The 18223-nt window shown below is 36.8% G+C and overlaps 1 pseudogene; it reads left to right on the top strand.

Annotated features, from left to right (window-relative positions):
• The window catches only part of LOC127634378 (acyl-CoA dehydrogenase family member 11-like), a 66125-nt pseudogene extending 58103 nt beyond the window's left edge, over nt 1-8022 (top strand).
• The last annotated feature ends 10201 nt before the right edge of the window (nt 8023-18223 follow it).

The following is an 18223-nucleotide window of genomic DNA, read 5'->3' as shown; positions in this document are numbered from 1 at the left end:
TATTGCTGATTCATCCTGATATCCCCTGAATAACTTTCTGACTCTGAATAATGACTTTCTGTTCAGCTATAGAAGGTTGAAAGGAATCCTATCATCAGAAATACAATGTTTTATGAAAACACGCTGCAAATTTCAAAACTGAAAACTTCCTCCCCAGTCAAAATAGACCATTTATTGCAAATGAGCTGCAAAAATGCCTCCGTAAAGTGTTAGCATTTGTTCAGTAGTATGGAGGAGCATTTTCCCCCCCAAGCCAGTAATGGTGTGAATGTAGCTGTGATTTTTTCCAGGCATGGGCTGCACAGCATTATCCTCGTTCCTATGAACACACCTGGAGTGAAGATGATAAGGCCACTCACAGTTTTCGGACAAGACGGTGAGTACTCAGTAACACAATCTGCTGTGCCACATCACAGCTTATCAGATCCTCACCTCAGGTTCACTCTGTGACTGTCTCGTTTCATCTCTGTTTTAAAGTCTCTCATGCATCACCATCTCTCCAAACCACTATCTACCCATATGAAAACCTTCATCCTCTCACGATCCTCTTTTATATTCTCTCTGTTCTTTAACCACTGTCTTTCAGTGTGTGAAAAGATGACACGGATTAAAGATTGTGGAGGAATTCACTGAGAATGAATCGCACCCGCTGATAGTGCATGCGCTGTCTGTGTTGTTTTAGCAACAGATTCTGCAGGAATTCTGCAAATCGGGTAACAGCACTAACACTCCAAAACATTTGTGCTACATGGAAATTGCACTCCGCAATTCTCCATCTTGCAGGCTGAATGCTAGGTTGTGAAGATTATGATGATCAAGCATATTCAGCATGGCATCACAACTATGATCTGAACTTTGAAATGCTGAAAGTGTGCTTGTCTACACAGCAAATCTGGATGTATGCCCTGTTTTAACTTGTGGTGCACCGAAATGAACATTATTTGTCAAAACTGAAATCAAAATTCTGGACAAACTTGGGCTCAAAATTATGATTTTAAATTAGACTTTGTTTAAACAAATGTACATTGTGGATGACATTTTTTAAATATTGAAAGACTTTATACTGTAGATATAAAAACTGACTTTTGGCTAATATATGCAAACTGTTGGCCCAGATAGTGCTAATGTAGTGCTTAAGAATACACAACAAAGGGAAAATGCATATTTTTTAATTTCTTAATGAAGTGGCAGATTTTTAAGTAATAGAAGCTACATTTTCACTTGCAAGGCCGTTTCTCTACTCGTACAATGTTGGATTAGTTGCTTAAGAGTTGTAATACACGACAAATGACTTATGAATTCACTAAAATTATAATCAGATTACTTTAACAATTACTTTATTGAAAAAGTAATCACATTACTAATTACTTTTTAAGTTACTTTCTAAAACTATTTTCTGCTCAACAAATTCCAATGAATGTCTATATTTATTTCTTGTTCATTGTTACACACACATCATACACAACACCTCTCATTTCTCATTCGCAATGACTCGTTACGGGGCCATAAATCATGTATTCTACATAAATAATATATTACAAATAAGTATAACCCTATGATATACTTAAAAGTCATTCAATTAATTAAAAGTCAGTAACTGTAATCCGATTAAAAGTGTTTAAAATGTAATGCATTGTACTTTTTTGACTAAAAAGTAATTCGATTACAATAACTAATTACTTTGTAATTGAATTACACCCAACACTACTCATGTATTACAGGAGATTTTGCACTAAACTCTGCCTTTTTGCACCTCTGCACAAGCATGGAAAAGTGTTTTTTTATTAATGCACTAATAACTAAGAGATTGATTGCTTCAAATTTTCAAAAAGATGTTCTGCATTTTATGGCATTTTTCTCTGAAAATGTTCGATGGACGAAATTTTGGTGCATCTCTAGTTATAGCATTCTTTTCCTGCTGCCATGATCAGTAGAAACTGTACAGTTACAAACCACCCGGCTCAAGGCAGAGTAACATGAAGGGGAGACCACACATGGATAAGATTTAATCAAAAATAAAGGTTTTTATTTTGAAGATAAAGTAACAAAATCTATAATAAGAAAAGGAAATAAAAAGAAAGACAAAAGAACAATAAATCAGGAAAATTAACGGAAACAAATCAAGGTGCTGTTGAGGGGGAGGGCAAACACTTGGGAGAAGGGCCTATTTATAGACTGCTCATTCCAGCTCTCATCTCAGGTAATTGAGAACACCCTGGAAGAGACAACACCATCTGGTGGACAAAAAAATTGCATCAAGCCCAGGGTTGCAATAGTACACAAACATCTCTTTGTAATAAAGTTCTGTTTACCGTGGGCTGTGTACGGGCGGTAATAATACAGTGTTAATTTGTGCAGGTAAATTAGTGCTCAATTTTGTAAATAAATGTATAACAAGCCAAATTTACATAGAAAGGAGGCATGTTTGTGCTAACAAGAATGTAAATTACTTCCTTTAAATACTCAAGCCGCTGCACTATGTCAGCGCAAATAGCGCCTGGTTAAACTAGATTGTGGAAAGTTAAAGAATAAAGCGCCATTTTTTGCACTGAGATACGCGCAAATATTTAGTGAATTCACCCCTGTATGTTTCATGGGTAGCGCTCTAAGGGGCCTTTGCTTTTACCATGATTTACCATGATGCAGATGCATTCCATGGGGGCCATTTTGAGATACATTTTGACAACGTGCGAAATCCTGCCTCCAACATTCTCCTTGATGAGATACTAAACCATTGGAATCTGTGTACGCGCGTGCGTGTGTGCATGCGTGCATGAGAGAGAGAGAGATAGCTTTTCCTGCACACTGCCTAATGAGCCCACAAAAACTTCAATAACTTCAGCACCCCAGGCATTAGCTCGCAGGGATGAAGTCAGCTTCTTCTGGGATACCAGGAATTCATTTATTAAACCATAATAGATATTGATTAAAAAGCCTTTAAGGAAACACTTAACAAGATGATCTTTAAAATGAAATACCTTGTGGGCACTTACTGGTTGGATGACCTACACATTTTTTTAAACATCCAAATCTGGTTTTAAAATGTCCCAGTCAATTTGCCATGAACAGATGTTTACTTGTATATTATATAATATTACATTACTACATTGAGTAGCAATCTGAACAATGTCTTTAAAGGTTGCTACTTGTGTTACAGATTTATTCAATAGATTTGCTTCACATGTTTTTAAGCTCTTTGATTGGCTGTTTGCAGGTGAGTGGAGGGGTTTTGATATAGCTCAGGGATGGCTGGGGCCAGATAGACTTAACCACTGCATGAGGTCCATGGGGTTGGCAGAGTGGGCACTGGAGATATTATGCCAACAAGCAGCCCAGAGACACACCTTTGGAAAGAAACTGTACCAGAATGTAAGTTGTGGTTAGGTGTTGTTTGTTGTTAGGGAAAGCTGTGGTAAGATGCCCCTGGGGTAAGATTTGTTTATTATAATAAAAGAGGAGTTTGGGTTCAGCTAGCCTGATGTTGTTACAAGGGGAAACTATTATCTGGCCTTCAGAGTTTACTGATGTTACAAAGGAGTCTAAATGTTTTCTTTTTAAATATTACTGTGCGTAGGGTTTGGTTTAAGCCTCAATAATGCAAGATGTTTGCCAGATAAATGTTTGGTATCTGTTTTGATTGGACACTGTCTGACGTTAGCCCAGAGCAAACAGCTCAATAGTGACACCCAGAGGATGAGAGTTGCATTGCAATTTTTATTTGAAGGATGTATTTACTCACCACTTTGTAGAAATGTAAGTAAAATAGACAGTTTGGTTGTTTGCTTGTTCAGGTATTATGCTGTGATGTGCTCCTGGCTGTAGGAGGTGGTAGCTCATTGGATAGCTGAGTGTCGAATCGCCATCTCACAGACATGTCTGTTAATGCTACATGCGGCCCACACACTGGACACACAGGACAACAAGGCTGCAAGGAAACTGGTTACACCAATACACACATTTTAATGCAAACAATAACATTGTTTGATGATCACAAAATCATCACATGATTGTAGTGCAGTAGCTTTTGATAGGTTTATTTATTGTCTTATGACATTTATTATGAAAGTGCACACTTTTGCACTTGATATAAACAAATTGACTACTTTGACATCTGTCTCCCTCTCGCTGTCCCCCTGTTTCAGTCTGTCTCTCATGCTGTTTAACCCTCTGGGGTCGACGTACATGCCGGCGTGTCCTGCTGGATTTTTTCGGCATTACAACGGAAACAACATAAAATTCTCCTGTCATTTTGGGGCATACAGGTAAGTGTAAGACATCATTAGAGACTATAAAGGGTCTACTTGTATTTGTGTACACTCACAATAACAACAAAACCTTGTGCTTTTGTAAAATAAAGAAAATAAAAAGGGTGAGCTTTCAGCATTCTCTGGGTTTGCGAGCATATTTCAGAAACACGTCACTAAAATTAACTGAAACTGCGCAAATACTTATCACACAAACATGAAACATATGTCTAAAGATAGCTTAAAATGTCTACTTTTACTTCACGATGAGAAAAATTTTAAGAGAGACTTAATCCAGACGAGGATACAATTTCGGATGAGTAAGTCATTTAGTTTTCATTAGCTGACATGCTATTTTATATAAACATGTACATATTTTACAAGTGGGACTGTTTCCAGACTTGCCAGCCAGGATTCAGAGTATTGAGATTTGAAATATGTCCTAATAAGCAAGTTTTAGTTACATTTAAATTCTGTTTCAGCTGAAGCAGGTATTTAAATTGTATGCTGTATAATATAAATATGATATGTAATATGATATAAAAATAATATGAATGTTTAGATTATATTCTATCTAGTGTTTATAATTCCTCATTATCATCAACAAAGCTTGTGCTTGCAAATATGTGTTCAGGTGTAAATGAGTAAAATGCACTTTAAATATGCCCATATTAGAAAATCAGCATCTTATAATGATTTCTGAAAGATCATGTGACACTGAAGACTGCAGTAATGATGCTGAAAATTCAGCTTTGATCACAAATTGCATTTTACAATATATTTAAATAGAAAACTGTTCTTTTAAATTGTAAAATGTTTTACTGTATTTTGGATCAAATAAATCCAGTCTTGGTGAGCAGAAGAGACTTCTTTTAAATGGTAGTGTAGGTCTAAAATTAAGTAAAGTCTTTATGTAAAGAAAATGTATAGTCTGATTACTTCTTTTAACTTAAAATTTGATTTTGATCATTAAGTCTCACATTCATTCTCTTTGTCACACTCCTCATTGATATGCCCAGGGGAGGGTCTTTTGTCTCCTCAGTTGTGAATTACCTCAATATTCATGATAGTTAACCCCTCCTCGCATATGACATTTCTAACACTAAAATTGTCTTACAAAAGTTCAATTACTATATTGTTTTGTATGAATGAGTGAGTGATCAGGATGGTTTTCACATAATTTTGTAGCAAAAACTCTAGGCTACAAGATCCAGTTCTCAAAAGTCTTGTGGACAAATGTTTAGTATGTGTTATATGGCCTTATTTCAATGCTCACATATTATTGTAGCTGAATACAGTGTTATCAGACTTTAGCCATTAATGTGTTCTTAAGCAACTGACTAAAGCACAAATGTCAAGGCATGTCAAAACTTCTCCAGTGCCCAGAATACCCTCAGACCACAGAGGGTTAAAATCATAGTCACTCCTACCCAATTCATGATCTGACACTCCATAAGATCACGAAAAAAATGCAGAAATCATTTCTGACAGACTGACCTTGCATAATATCACATACGCATAGAGACACTCCAACATCAGATCATTCTGTCACTGTGCATCAACAGATGTGTCTGTAGGCGTGATATGTTCACATGGGATTCATCAGACCCAGAGAGCAGTAGAGCCACCTGAATTATGACACAAGAATGGATGAGGGTGATCAGAGCATAAGAATGATAAAAATCCCCTTTCAAGACCTGAACACTCTCCGTTCACATTCGTGTTCTTCTTCCGAGTTTTCAAAACATATTTGAACCTCCAAAGTACTTTAAAGTGATAATTCAGCAAATAATTAATACTTCGTTATCATTTACTCACCCTCGTGTTGTTACGAACCCATAATGAAATTATAATTTTTTATTTATTTTTTGCAGAACACAACTGGATTTTTAAAGGATGTCCTGTTCACTGATTTTCATACAATGACATTTGATAGTGGCTCACTTTAACCCTTGTGTTGTATTCGTTTATGCTAACACAAAAATAATTGTTAAGATTGTTAATATGTCTCTCATATTGCATATTTTATCACAAGATATTTTTTGTGAATAATATCTTTGAGAAATTATTACAGATTGCAGTGAGTATTTGTGTATGAAATTCCCACTGACACACATAAATATTATAAACAGAAGTGTCTTTTTGTCACGTTTGTCCTTATTTCTTCCTGAAACATAGATATAACATAGAAAATGGCATATCGGAGTTTACGGCAGACTGTCAGACTATCAAACGAGCCCAAACACAACATTATACGATAAATAGATTTTTAAATATTCAGCAAAAAGTGGACATGGAAAGACGATGCACAAAAGGGCGCTCGACACACTTTGTGTCTGTGTTTGTGTGTGTGTGTGCGTGTGTGTGGGTGCGTGCACATGTCCAAGGCTTTGTGTGTCCAAACACACATCCACATATGTGATTATCTAAAGGATTGGGATGCACCTGAACACTTAATATATCAGTATTTTGTAGTCTAATCCAGTGGCCGGTCACTTTAGACCAGGAACACCACAGGTGTAACAAAGTAAGATAAAGCAAATAAAATGATATGAAAATTATCTAAAAAATACAATTGTTTATGCAGATGCCCTGTGTGAACAAAGACATAGAACTTTATTCCAACTGGGTGAAATAACCTCCCGTTGTCAGAAAAAAAGTTAATCGGTCAGTTTTGACCGGAACACAATATAAGGACTAAAGCTAAAATTGACGCCAAAAAAACGTCATAAAACTAGTCCATGTGATTTGTGTGTCATATTCTAAGTCTTCTTAAGGCTCATGCAAGGTGAGATAAAACCCAGAATGTAAGATATTGTACAGTAAAAATCTAGCCTTCTGCCATTCCCAAAGAACACGTGAACAAGCTTCTCTTATGGATTCCAAGCAATCATTCCACACATATTATATCCTTTAATAAAATAATTGTATTATAGACAGAAAAAATAAAGTGTCTGGAGTCACGCTGCACATCGCAACATAAATAAGAAACGGATGTCCAAATTGCCTTTTTTGCGGTGTAAACGTGTGGAATGGTTCCAAATAATAGAAAAGGGGCACCTGTGTTCTGTCACAGCTCTGGCAGGGGACATTTTCCCACAATACAGGTTCCTTAGGGTCTGCGAGAATAGCAATGTATCCTGCTGGCTGTTGTCACGGTAACACAGCATCAGGCTTCCGTAAAAATGGATGAAATGGATGCTTGCTGCGATTCTTTTAGCGTTATCCAGCCTGCTGTTTTCACATTGCTGAAACAACACCTCATGTTAGATTCATATTGTTGATTCGGAGAAAAGCCACAAACTCCAAGCATTTCATGCTGGGAAGGTTTTAAAAGTTTACAGGTTCACAATCTGAATCTCTTACACACGTACACACATGTGCACAGAATACCAGTCCTCAAGCAGATGAACAAACATAATTTCAAATATCATATTCATCCTCCTATGTCTGTGTATTTAAAATTAAATATCTTGTTGGATGCATACCATATCCACATGAATCCATAAGTGTACGAAACATCTGAGGATTACCGTCAGCGAGATTAATCTTATTATCTTTTACTGCATAGCCTGTAGAGATGCTGCTGCCTTAAACTTCTCAGTGTGATGCTTTTTCATTAGACCACACTCAAATCAAGGACATAGCCAAAACAAACACACGCATTCACGAAGATCTGTTTGCCACCCACGTTTACTGAAGATCTTGACCTTGTTTGAATGTTTTATTTCTACAGATTGCCATGATAAAAGTGGCAGCAGGAAGGATGTATTCATAGATGCATCAGAAGCATAGATCATTAGATAATTCACACGAAGCACAATGTCCACACAACATCTGACTATCTGGCTTCTTGCTGGCTGAAAACACTAAGCTATCCTGGATCATTAGACATTAGGGCTGCCCCCTGATAATCGACCAAACTTTAGTCGATGAGACAATTCTTGGTCGACCAAGTTTTGATTGGTCGGTTGGTCACAGAAAAAAAAAAAACCACAGGAGACCGACGAACACAGGTTTTACTGCTGGTTGGACGTTATGTGGTACTATGGGGTAATTTTCGTTAAGCGGGGTTAGGATTAAGCCTACACAATAAAGCAGGACACCTTGATTTCAAACTTTGAACTTTATTCTTTCTTTATTTTAACTAAAAATTCAAATGAAACTGGAAAAACATTAAGTGAAATTAAAACTTGTGTTCAACATTTTGAAAGATGGCTTTAAAACAGAACAGTTGTCAACATCTCTCTGGCAAAGAACCTGCTTCATCTGTGCATTCTCTTCCGGAAGGGTATTTCGTTGTCTGGGAAAATATGTCATGTGTGTGTGAATAAATTTGCTTTGTTCCCTCCTTCACTATATATATATACACATACAGTCATGTGAAAAGAAAGTACACCCTCCTTGAGTTCTATGGTTTTACATATCAGGACAGTAAAAATAATCTGGTCCATAGCAGGTCTTAAAATTAGGTAAGTACAACATCAGCTGAACCACAACACATGACATACTACACCGTGTCATGATTTATTTAACAAAACTAAAGCCAAAATGGAGAAGCCATGTGTGAAAAACAAAGTACACCTTATGATTCAATAGCTTGTAGAATCACTTTTAGCAGCAATAACTTCAATTACTAATTTTCTGTATGACTTTATCAGTCTCTCACATCATTGTGGAGGAATTTTGGCCGACTCTTCTTTACAAAGCTGCGTAAGTTCATTGAGGTTTGTGGGCATTTGTTTATGCACAGCTCTCTTATGGTCCCGCCACAACATTTCATTTGGGTTGAGGTCTGGACTTTGACTTGGCCATTGCAACACCTTGATTCTTTTATTTTCCAGCCATTGTGTTGTAGATTTCCTGGTGTGCTTGGGATCATTGTCCTGTTGCATGACCCAGTTTCGGCCAAGCTTTAGCCGTCAGACAGATAGCCTCACATTTGACTCTAGAATACTCTGGTATACAGAGGAGTTCATGGTCGACTTAATGACTGCAAGGTGCCTAGGTTCTGTGGCTGCAAAACAAGCTCAAATCATCACCCCTTCACCACGTGCTTGACAATTGGTATGGTGTGTTTGTGTTGTGTGGCACTGTGCATTATGGCCAAACATCTCTACTTTGGTCTTGTCTGTTCAAAGGAAATTGTTCCAGAAGTCTTGTGGTTTGTTCAGATGCAACTTAGCAAACCTAAACTGAGCTGCCATGTTATTTTTAGAGAAAAGAGGCTTTCTCCTGGCAACCCTTCCAAACAATCCATACTTTTTCAGTCTTTTTCTAATTGTTCTGTCATGAAATTTAACATGCTAACCTGTTGAGTCCGAGATGTAACTCTTGGGCTTTTTGCAATTTCTCAGAGCATTGCACGGTCTGACCTTGGGGTGAATTTGCTGGGATGTCCACTCCTGGGAAGATTGGCAAACTGTCTTGTTTTCCTCTTGTAAATAATCTTTCTCACTGTAGAGTGTTGGACTTTAAATTGTTTGGAAATGGCCTAATAACCTTTCCCAGATTTATGGGCAGCAACAAATGCTTCTTTTATATCATTGCTGATGTCTTTCCTCCTTGGCACTGCTAAAACTTCGGCTTTTATAGAGGTAGTCACACTTGCTGATGATCAATCAATCAAGGGCTTTTGATAAGCAGCACATGGCTTATCCATTTTTGTTCAATAAATCATGACACGGTGTAATATGTCATGTGTTTTTGTTCATCTGAGGTTGTATTTACCTAATGTTAGGACCAGCTTATTTTTATTGTGTCCTGATATGTAAAATTATAGAATTCAAGGAGGGTGTACTTAAATCAAATACATTTCTAAATACAAATTGCGCTCCAAATGAAATGAAAAAGCAATTAAAATAATGAAGTGTTTGAAAAAATGATATATGAGTAACCACCTTTCCATTTACAGTCAGGCAAGTATCCATCTAAACATTCAGGCAGAAAATTACTTACACAAATGAAGACATAAAAACAATTATAAATGTAAAAATAATGATTATAATGATGATAATAATCACTGTTTGGGGTGAATGTGTTTTTGTATTATTTTATGTTTTAATCACAGATGTAGAGGCTGCAGATTAGTGGTCAAAATGAACTGCTCTGTGGAAATAAAGCGAACTGAACTCAAAACACTTTCTGAGTTGAGATGTCTGAGGTCATTTGCAGCACTCATAGACGATACTGTTCTTGCAAAACAAAATTCAGAAGACAGAAACAAAGAGTAAGAACCTTTTACATGGAGAGTTCCACGAAACTGCAACTTTTCTGTCATCTGTTCTTAATAATATAATAAACTGTATTTCTTCAAGCACGTGTCTATGTGTCTATGTTCCAGATAAAATCTCTGAGGGTACTTCTGAATAGTTTGGGGGTGCTCTAGTAGTTAAAGTTAATATGCAATAATGCACCAACATTATTTAATTGAGGGTGCTTTAACGTCCGTCTAGCACCCACAAGAACCCTGTAGAACCAGACCTGAGCTATTGGCGATCATCGCCTGTCGACGCAACCCTAATGTGCATTTCTTTCTATAAATTAACAAAATGTTCAGACAGTCTTATTGTTGTTTTTTCCGACACATTCAGAATCATTGCCACTTTTGCCGGTGTCATAGCAGCTCGCTTTGTGCGTGCACTTGTAACATTTATATTTTAAAGGCTCATTATTACAGTTTAGTATTGCTCTGTAATGTAGAACAGTGTTAGCAATATTACTAATACAAATTTTTCTCAGCCTTGGAACCATTTTCTGATGCCCCCAAAATATATATATTTAAGTAATGAAATGAATATAATAAACATGCGACTATTCGACTAATGGCTTAAACTAACTAGGAAAATCTTTGGTAGGGGACAACCCTAGAAGACATCATTGGAAATTATGCAGCGTGATGGAATTCTAAACCAACTGGATTGGGTACAGATTGGTGCAAAAAGTCATACATATTTGCACAGAGAGACATGTGATTGGTGACTGTTATATATGGCAACCAGGAGATGGTGCCAAGTACATGACAAAGACTTAATGATGACTCAAATGGCACTCATTCTGTGAAATCTTATGGCTAAAATCAAATCATTATTTTGTTTGCATGTGTAATTATTTCTTATGTACAATTATTATGTTATATTTGTTTGGAGTCCTCTGAACACTTGGAGATGTTTTTGTACACTAGGATAAATTATTTTTGTAATGCCATACATTTTGATTGCTTTGTTGAATCAACACAAAACAAAAGCAGATTTTTGTATAAAGATGTTTAATGAGTGATGTGTTCTTTTCGCACCTTGAACAATTTCCTACAGGTTTTTTGTGTTTTCATAAAGCTTTCTTTGTGTGGCTTTCTGTTTATACAAGTATGCTTATGCACGAACCTGGTGCATTGCTGATGGACCGTATGTGGTTCATTTGTCCTCCGTTACTCTCCTGGAGATCAGAGACCAACTGAGACGAACCCAAGCTAAACTGTGATTCACACACACACAATCTCTCAGTTATTTCCTAAAAATTTCCCAAGAATCTCTCAGCCGCAGTCTTTCTTAGATTAACAGCTTTTAGCTCTTAAGTAACCTGGTAAAAAAATGAATAGAAATAACTGAAGAGTCATACTTAGAGAATTACAGCTCTAATCTGTAACAAATAATTTGAAATGTATTATGCAATAGCACTGTTATTATATACACATTTTGTTCCAAGTGAGAATAAAACACTTACAGATAGTAGCAATATAATTATTGAATGTAAAGGGATTGCATTCTCTTTCTCTCTCTGTCTTGCACACATACACACAAGCGCTGAATTATCTGGACTGCAGCAGACAGGTGTGAACAATGTCTGTGTTGATACATTGCAGCTCACCATGTCTCTGTGTCATGGCTAGCGCTAAAAATATCCATCCTACCTCATCAGTTCTTGTTTAAACATCCTGAAATCGAATGTGTTTATATAAGCGCCTTTGTGTTTATGTGTCTGTTGTGTCAGTTGGCCCTGAAAGGAACGGTTGGCTCTCTCTCTGAATGGATTGCTCAGGCCTTTGCCCAATGCATTAGCAATGTTCCTCCTGCATAACTGGAAAGGCTCCTCTATGCACAGGTGGGCTAGTATTTTGGTAACACGGATACATGCACACACTGCAACAATGGGTCGTCTATAGCTGTAGACTCAAATTAAGTCTGAGTGTTTCCCCATCAGTGAAGTCCCTGCCAAAATGCTTTGGCAGTCAAAGAGAGTGTGCAAGCAAATATGCTTCTGGCTAGACTTGCATTGCCAGAATTTTGAATCAGCATAAAGTCTGTTCCACTTTCGGATTATTCTAGCAGAACCAATGCCCACTTAGACAGGAAGAAATTGTTTGGCTGACATGCAAAGCAAACAATCACTGTTATTTTTCATTTTTTGTGCTGCTTAGGGGCACATAATTATCTGAAAAAGTTACTACAATAATGGACTGGTGCTGAACAAATGAATTGGTATAATTGTACAGCAGTGTTGTGCCATTCGTCTTAAATTTTATCTCTGTCTCTGTTTTGCACCAACAGACTTCCCGGATCAAAAAGTAAATGCTTGCTAATTTTACTTCCTAAAATATTAATTACAGCTTTTAACACTTAACAGTGTGATAAAATAATTTAAATAAAGTTCAACACATTCAAATTTAAGAATGTTTATTTAATGGGATATATCTGGTTAAGCAGTGTATATAGACTTACTATATATAACTATACAATGTTCATCAGAACCCCCTCAGATAAAAAAGAACATTTTGTAAATGACTATAATGTAGCTTTTAAAGCTTAGTATGCTGTATATTTTACATATATGCCTATATTTTCCTATTTAAGTCATTTTTTCTATGTTGGAATAATGCAAACATTGGATTTTCCGTTCATTTTCATTAATTGTGATCACAAGTGTTTCGATCACATTATCATAACTCTGTGATCTCATCTCACTCTTGTATGTCACCTCACATACAGGTGTAAATGAGCTAGAAAGTCAGACAGAGTCCCAAAAGGAAGAAAGTGTAAAGTGACAAGAGGTAAGTGAAGTGTGAGGCAACTTCCTGTTGGGGCAGGAGCATCTAAGAACCTCTCATGAGCATGTCTTCATCCTTGCTTGCTTGTTTCTCTTGGGTGCACTTCTCCGGGACCTCTTTTTCACTGACTAAAAACACAGATGAAACTGTACAGTACATCTTCCCTTCGACACTGAATTGTTAATTTTTGAGTGCATGTCTTTGAGATAAACTCACCTTTAAAGCAGCCATTTTTAGATGGGTGTCACCCTCAAAGTGTTTCTGAACGCTCATTACCTGTCACAGAGATCCATAAAATCTCTTCAAATATAACAGCATGGTGCCACATCTTTAGTATCAATTCCCATCCAACTGATAAAAATGTTTATTGTACATAAGTTGTACAAAAAATATCTTTGATGGTACCAAAATTGGTATCAGATGGTAGTACCACTCTATGATTACCATATTCAAATACCATAGTATTATTGGCCATAGTCTTTGGTATCACTGTATACATGTCCAAAAAGCAGGTTACTTTTTTGTAACGGAAATAACCTCCAATGTCTCTCCAAAATGTTATCATGACATTCCTTATCTCAAATAATTTTTGTATATCCCTTTGATCATTTGTGCAACTCTTGCAAGCTTTGGAAGTCATGGGGTCAAATGGGTCAATGTTGTTATGGATACGCACCTTTAAGGGGTTAGTTGCATGGTTGAGATTGAGCAGAGAGAAAGAGCCACTTCGAGATCTGTAGGTCTTCTTCTTGCTGGCTTTCAAATGTCCCCTCGACCTGTCAGCCTAAATTATGCAACAGAGAGTACATGAACTTCATCTCTCTCTCTCTCTCTCTCTCTCTCTTTCTCTCTGTGCACATGAATGAATTTCTTACTTGTGTCACCTGGATGAGTGTGTTAGGGGATCCTTTGACTGAGTAGGTTCCTGGCCGGTTATGGACTTGAGCTGTGTGATGTGGTTGAGCTTGCCTTCGAATCCTCAACTGAAAACATTATAAGAAAATCTTAAAAGGCATACGTTTATACATGATCAGTGTCTGCACAGACAGTGGCGTCTCCAGAAATGTTTTAATGGTGTGGCCAAATAAAATTCTTATTATACACTAATGTACACTGTACATACCCAACATACAATCACTGAACACTTTATTTGGAACACTAAGGTCCTAATAAAGTGCCCGACGTGGTCTTATGCTGTTGTAGCCCATCTGCCTCGAGGTTTGACGTGTTGTGCATTTTGAGGTGCTATTCTGATCACTACAATTGTGCAGAGTGGTTTGCCGTAGCCTTTCTGTCAGCTCGAACCAGTCTGGCCATTCTCCGTTTACCTCTCTCATCAAAGCATTACTGTCCGCAGTATTTTTTTTGCCACCATTCTGAGTAAACTCTAGATAATGTTGTGTGAAAATCCCAGGAGATCAGCAGTTAATGAAATACACAAACCAGCCCATCTGCACCAACATTCATTCCACGAATCACAAAAATATTATTTTTTTCTCCATTCTGATGGTTGAAAATATCCTGACCCATATCTGCATAATTTTATGCATTGCACTGCTGCCACAGGATTGGTTGATTAGATAATCACCTGAATAAGTAGGTGTACAGTTGCTCTTAATAAAGTGCTCAGTGAGTTTACATTTACATTTATGCATTTGGCAGACACTTTTATCCAAAGCGACTTACAGAGCCCTTCTTACAGGGACAATCCCCCCGGAGCAACCTGGAATTAAGTGCCTTGCTCAAGGACACAATGGTGGTGGCTGTGGGGATCGAACCAGCGACCTTCTGATTACAAGTTATGTGCTTTAGACCACTACACCACCACCACTCCGTTTAAGTGAATCTGTGTGACTGCAAACTGAAGTACTGTAGCTAACTGAAAAAATAAGTCTCTGCATGGTACAGTATTCATCTCACTTCACATTTCATATATTATTTAGTGTTACTGAGGCAAGGACTTTTTAATTTTTGGAAAAACCATAGCACAGCTAGAGAAAATATGTTTGGCAGGGACAACAATCAATTTTACAGTTTATCGGTCATAATTATACAAAAATATTTGGCCAGATTGACCAATCAGATTGGGTAAGGGCATCATTTTAATTAGTGTGTCCTTAACTCCTTCCATCAACATTTGACATCCGGGAATTTGCACGTGATGAAGTCGTACCAGTTTATGCATGCGAGACCATACGAAATGGCCAACTCGTAATTTATGTTTGAATTGTCATGAGATTCCAAAAGCCATTTCCGAAAGATGGACTCACCAAAGAAGAGAGGGATTCATCTTCAACCTATGGAAGTGAAAAAAAGAGAATATTTTGGGATATGTATTATTTTAACAGCAGCTTATCAATTCTAACTCAGTCCATTTTAGAACTGTGTTGTTCCAGGCTTCTCTGTTGATTTTGGAGTCTTTGTCTTTGGAAACTCTTCACATTCAGACTTATTTGTTTAGAAAGCAATCCACATTAAGAGAAGCCAGTGACCTCTTTACCCAAACAGTTTGTGCATTTCATTTTTTTTCTCTGGAGTTATTAAATCGGCAAATAAATATTGATAAAACACTGATAATTGGCCACTGGCACATATCGTCTCTTAGAGCTATAATATCAATATATATATATATATATATATATATATATATATATATATATATATATATATATATATATATATATATATATATTAATTATTTATTTGGTAATTGATGCTTGACACAGTTGCTATTTAGTTTTATTGAATTTTTTTATTGTTCTGAATTTTAAAGCTTCTTTATCAGCGCTTCTACCCCTTCCTCCCCTTCCATTTCTCCCCCATTGTATTAAGATTTACTGAATTATTTTAAAACAACTTAGACATCAAAGAAGCAGCATATAATTTATGATCTTCCTTGCTTTATTAACCAGCCACATCTGTGCTGAGCGAAGATGAGTACACAGTTCCTCAGAAAATTACAGTCTAAGAAAGCCAAGAAAAAGCCAGTTTTGTTTGCCAAGTCCTGCTGAACTAGGGAAGTCTGTTTAACTGACAAAACCAAAGCTGAAGTGCCCACATGCCATCTTAGTGAGAGTATATGAGATGGTTCATGCACAGGTGTGTATATTTGCGTCTGTATGTTAACTCTGGACATGAGACAAAGGATTTGGAAATCTTTAACAGTAACTGTTAAAGTTAAACAGAGCCCTGACATGTTTAAATGCCACAGAAAGTTGGAGACGTTTGTTTCTTTTGGGGTATTTTTGAGTTGACAGACCATTTGAGCAACTGTACAGACTCCACAGTAGTATATGACAGAAAGCGAAGAGTGGAATAACATCTGGCTTTGTGGTCATGACACTTCAAACACATCTGGTCAGTGTCTTTACTACCATCTTTAATGTCTAAAAATACTCATAATGTCTCATAATTGTCTTATTCTTTTCCACCATATCCTATAGCTTTACCATTGCGATGCACTACAGAGCTGGAATAGAAACTTGTGGTTTCACATTCCAGTGCTTTTATCATTATACAGTTTAGATCTGCAAACTGTAAACTGCAAATTGTGTAATTTACTATAGTCAGTTAAGTGATTTACATTTATCATGAAACTAACTGATGCATTGTGCACTGATGTTATGTTTTGACATATTTTTGTAATGAATCTGAAATAAATGAATATTTAATTTGTAATTAATATGTAATTACTCAAAACGGCATGCATAAAATGTAAACAGCTGTGAAAATACCACTGAAAATGTGTTGCTTGGATAAAAAAAAATAAAAAAAACACTTTAGCAAAGCACAGTGCTGTTACAGCCCAAATGGAGCATATAACATTCTCCAACCATACAAAACCTCGCAAAAGAAACAATAATGCTTACCTTGACCTCTGTAACCTGTGTGTCCGTGCAGTCCAGAGCATGTGTGAGAAGACATCCCTGCAGCCAGAGCAGACAAACCCATAGCACCATGGCCATAGCTGCAAGAGTGTGTTGGGAGTCAGTATGTGGGTTTAGAGACTGTCAGCTCTGCTGAGCTCTCTGTCAGCGCAACAGTTTTATACTCCCAGTTGTAATGGAGACCAGATGGAGACAAGAGAAGAAAGATCATGCCAACCACACACACACACACATCCGCAGTTGTCTGCATAGCAATGAAAACCTCGGACATACTCAAACAGTTATAAGGCCGAAGACCCAAGAGCTTCTAACCACAGAAAAACTCATTTTTATCAGACATTGTATAATACACACTCTCTAACAAACAGATATAGTGTGAATTATTTGATTGTAATGCAGTGGCCACAAAAAGTTTTTGTTGCACTTAAAAATGGATGGGTTTATTATTTTTTTTTACCATTCTAAGTGCCATCTGCAAACAAATTATGCTAATGTTGAACTTTTCACAGCTATTTTGCAATGACATTTAAGCAACTGGCCTCAAGATGATTTTTAGTCAATAAAGTCAGTTCCCCTAAAGTTCATACAGGTGTACAAGCAGAGTAAAAAAATGTGTTTTCCATCACATTAACTATGTAGTTGTTAAACTTTGTGGAACATGTCCAAAGTGTTTTTGCAATTTTTCTTTAGAGTAAACGCCACTGGTTTGATATTTTGTTTTAGAATGCACAGACATTCATTCATATTTAAGTGTGGCTTAAATGTCCAAATCAGCGGAAAATTACATGATGGTGGCGACATTTTTAATATTATTTTAGGTGGTTCATTACACGTTTTGTGGCAGTTCTGAGGTGAAATGTCCACTGTGTTGCGATAAAAGCAAGATAAAATTTTAAAGGATATTGTTCTATTGAGTCGTAAATCAACAAAACTGACCTACCTTCCTTAAACCTTCAATTTAAACCTAACAATAGTGTCAAAAGCAAATGTGAGATAACTACATAATTTTGTGGTGCAGCTATGACACTTTTGGCATGCTTGTTGATTGG

The sequence above is a fragment of the Xyrauchen texanus genome, chromosome 41, assembly GCF_025860055.1.
Source record: "Xyrauchen texanus isolate HMW12.3.18 chromosome 41, RBS_HiC_50CHRs, whole genome shotgun sequence".
NCBI lineage: Eukaryota > Metazoa > Chordata > Actinopteri > Cypriniformes > Catostomidae > Xyrauchen > Xyrauchen texanus.
Note: the sequence above shows the minus strand (reverse complement) of the source record. Positions and strands in the feature narration are given on the sequence as shown.